Below are 4,395 nucleotides of genomic sequence, written 5' to 3' on the forward strand. Positions count from 1 at the left end.
TGAACTTGATCCTGTCATTATGATATTAACTGGTTATTTTGCTCGTTAGTTGATGCAGTTTCTTCCTAGCCTCGATGGTCTTTACATTTTGGCATGTTTTTGCAATGGCTGGTACCGGTTGTTCCTTTCCATGTTTAGGGCTTCCTTCAGGGTCTCTTGTAAGGCAGGCCTGGTGGTGAGAAAATCTCTAAGCATTTGCTTATCTGTAAAGGATTTTATTTCTCCTTCACTTATGAACTTAGTTTGGCTGGATATGAAATTCTGGGTTGAAAATTCTTTTCTTTAAGAACGTTGAACATTGGTCCCCACTCTCTTCTGGCTTGTAGAGTTTCTGCCGAGAGATCTGCTGTTAGCCTGATGGGATTCCCTTTGTGGGTAACCCGACCTTTCTCTCTGGCTGCCCTTAAGATTTTTTTCCTTCATTTCAACTTCGGTGAATCTGGCAATTGTGTGTCTTGGAGTTGCTCTTCTGGAGGAGTATCTTTGTGGCGTTCTCTGTATTTCCTGAATTTGAATGTTGGCCTGCCCTACTAGGTTGGGGAAATTCTCCTGGATGATATCCTGAAGAGTGTTTTCCAACTTGGTTCCATTTTCCCCCTCACTTTCAGGCACCCCAATCAGACGTAGATTTGGTCTTTTTACATAATCCCATACTTCTTGCAGGCTTTGTTCATTTCTTTTTCTTCTTTTTTCTTTTCGTTTCTCTTCTCGCTTCATTTCATTCATTTGATCCTCAATCGCTGATACTCTTTCTTCCAGTTGACCAAGTCGGTTACTGAAGCTTGTGCATTTGTCACGTATTTCTCGTGTCATGGTTTTCATCTCTGTCATTTCGTTTATGATCTTCTCTGCATTAATGAGTCTAGCTGTCAATTCTTCCCACTCTTTTTTCAAGATTTTGAGTTTCCTTGCGCTGGGTACGTCATTCCTCCTTTAGCTCTGAGAAGTTTGATGGACTGAAGCCTTCTTCTCTCATCTCGTCAAAGTCATTCTCTGACCAGCTTTGATCCGTTGCTGGCGATGGGCTGCGCTCCTTTGCAGGGGGAGATGCGCTCTTATTTTTTGAATTTCCAGCTTTTCTGCCCTGCTTCTTCCCCATCTTTGTGGTTTTATCTGTCTCTGGTCTTTGATGATGGTGACGTACTGATGGGGTTTTGGTATAGGTGTCCTTCCTGTTTGATAGTTTTCCTTCTGACAGTCAGAAGGACTGTCTGTTGTCTGTTGGAGATTGCTTGAGGTCCACTCCAGACCCTGTTTGCCTGGGTATCAGCAGCAGAGTTTGCCGAAGATAGCATATTGCTGAACAGCGAGTGTACCTGTCTGATTCTTCCTTTGGAAGTTTCCTCTCAGGGGTGTCCTCCACCCTGTGGGTGGGGTGTCAGACTGCCCCTAGTGGGTGATGTCTCCCAGCTAGGCTACTCAGGGTCAGGCACCCACTGAGCAGGCAGTCTGTCCGTTCTCAGATCTCAACCTTCGCGTTGGGAGATCCACGGCTCTCCCCAAAGCTGTCAGACAGAGTTGTTCGCGTCTGCACCGGCCCCCGCTGCTTCCCCTGTTGGTCTTCAGCTGTGCGCTGTCCCCAGAGGTGGAGACTAAAGAGAAAGGCAGGCTTCCTTGAGTTGCTGTGAGCTGCACCCAGTTCGAGCTTCCCAGCGGCTACGTTTACCCACTTAAGCCTCAGCAATGGCCGGCGCCCCTCCCCCAGCCTCGCTGCTGCCTTGCGGATAGATCGCTGCAGACCGCTGTGTTAGCAGTGAGGGAGGCTCCGTGGGCGTGGGACCCTCCGGGCCAGGTGTGGGATATATTCTCCTGGTGTGCCTGTCTGCTTAAAGCACAGTATTGGGGTGGGAGTTACCCGAGTTTCCAGGTGTTGTGTGTCTCAGTTCCCCTGGCTAGGAAAACGGACTCCCTTCCCCCTTGGCTTCACAGTTGAGGCGATGCCTAGCCCTGCTTCAGCTCTCGCTGGTCAGGCTGCAGCAGCTGACCAGCAACGATTGTCCGGCACTCCCTAGTGAGATGACCCAAGTACCTCAGTTGAAAATGCAGAAATCACCGGTGTTCTGTTGTGCTTGCTCGCGCTGAGAGTTGGAGCTGGATCTGTTCCTATTCGGCCATCTTGCTCCACGCCCTCGCTTTAGTCATTATCTGAGGATATTTCCTTTTCATCATCATGGGCCCCTATGGGCTCCCAAATCTCATTTGGCAGATTCCACGAAAAGAGTGGTTAGCAAACTGCTTCCTGAGAACTAAGTTGTAACTCTGTTAGAGGAATTCACAGATGTCAAAGAAGTTTCTCAGAAAGCTTCTTTCACGTTTTGAGCTGATGATATTTCTCTTTATGATGGTAGTCCTGCGATCCAAAGAAGTCCTTCTCAGTTCCTCAAAGACAGTGTTAATGGAATGCTTCACGAAACATAAGTGTAACATTGTGAGATGAATTCACACATCACCAAGAAGTTTCTAAGAAAGCTACTTTCTTGTTTTCATCTGAGGATATGTCCTTTGTCACCGTAAGCTTCATTGCGTTCAGGAGTATCCCATTGCAGAATTCCAGAAAACTGTGTTAGCAAACTGAACACTGAAGAGAAACGTGTAACTCTGTGAGTTGCATTCACATATCGAAATGCAGTTTCTCAGAAGGCCTCCTTCTTGTTTTGATCTGAGGATATTTCCTTTTTCACCATTGCCCTCAGTGAGCTGCAAATATCACTTTGCAGAACACAAGATAACAGAGTTAGCAAACTGTTCCAAGAAGGGAAGGGTGGAACTCTGTGTGATGAAGTCACACATCAGAAAGCATCTCTCAGAAAGCTTCTCTCCACTTATTATCTGAGGATATTTCCTTTTTCACCATGGGCCCCTATGGGCTCCCAAATCTCATTTGGCAGGTTCCACGAAAAGAGTGTAAACAGACTGCTTCCTGAGAACTATGAAGCAAGTCTGTGAGAGGAATTCACAGATCACAAAGAATTTTCTCAGAAAGCCTCTTTCACCTTTTGAACTGATGATATTACCTTTATCAGCGTAGGCCTCTATGCGATCCAAAGAAATCCTTCTCAGGTTCCTCAAAGAGAGTGTTAATGGACTCCGGCATGATACAGAAGTGTAATTCTGGAGATGAATTCACACATCAACAGGAACATTTTAACAAAGCTTCTTTCTTGTTTTCATATGAGGATTTTCTTTTTTTTCACCATGGCCCAATAGGCACCCAAATATCAGTTCCAGATTCCTCCCGAAAAGATGTACAAACTGCTGTCTGAAGTCTCAGTTATAAAGTTCTGTGAGATGAAAATCACAGATCAGAAGAAAGTTCCCCTCAGAAACCTTCTATCTACTTATGATGTGAAGGATATTTCCCTTTCTCACCAAGCCATCGATGAGCGACCCATACACGTTGCACAATTCCATGACAACAGTGGGTAGCAACTGTTCCGAGAAGGAACGTGGAACTTGTGTGATGAAGTTCACACATAAAAAGAAATCTCTCAGAAAGCTTTCTCGATTATTCTGTGAGGATGTTTAATTTTGCAATAGGGGCCCCCGATAGGCTCCCAAATGTCCACTTTCCAGATCCACGAAAAGAGTGTTAGCAAACTGCGTCCTGAAATCTCAGGTATAAGATTGTGAGATGAAATCAGAGATCAGAAGAATTTCCTCAGAACAAAACCTCCTATCTAACTATTACGTGAGGATATTTCCGTTTTCAAAAGAGGCCCTCAATGAGCTCCCAAGTATCTCACTTTGCAACAGTCCACCGACAACAGTGTCCAGCAAAACGTTTCCTAGAAGGGAAATGGTGGGAACGCGTGTGATAAGTCACACATGAGAAAAGAAATCTCTCAGAAAGCTTCTCTCCTAGGTATGCTGTGAGGATATTCCCTTTTTCACCATGGGCCCCATTGTGCTCTTCGCATCCAATATGACCTTCCAGATCCACGGAAAAGAGTCGTAGCAAACTGTTCCTAGAAGGGAATGTGGAACTCCTGTGTGATGAAAACACATCAGAAGCAATCTCTCAGAACTTCTGTCCCCCTCCAGTTATTGCTGTGAGGATCGATTTCCCTTTTGCACCATGGGCCACGAACAGCATCCAAATATCCACCTTCACAATCCAGAAAAGAGTAGTTAGGCAACTGCATCCGTGAAGTTAAGTTTAGGTCTGTGAGATGAAATCACAGATCAAGAAAGATTAGTTTGTCAGAAACCTTCTATCTCATATTATGTAGGATATTTCTTTTTCACCATAGCCCCCTCGATGAGCTCCCAAATATCACCGTTGCACAATCCACGACAAAGTGTTGCAAACTGTTCTAGACGGGAACTGGTGTTGAACTGTGGTGTGATAAGTCACACATTAAAAAGCAACTCTCAGAAAGCTTCTCTCGAGTATTC

This window comes from Rhinopithecus roxellana, chromosome 4, assembly GCF_007565055.1.
Source record: "Rhinopithecus roxellana isolate Shanxi Qingling chromosome 4, ASM756505v1, whole genome shotgun sequence".
Classification (NCBI taxonomy): domain Eukaryota; kingdom Metazoa; phylum Chordata; class Mammalia; order Primates; family Cercopithecidae; genus Rhinopithecus; species Rhinopithecus roxellana.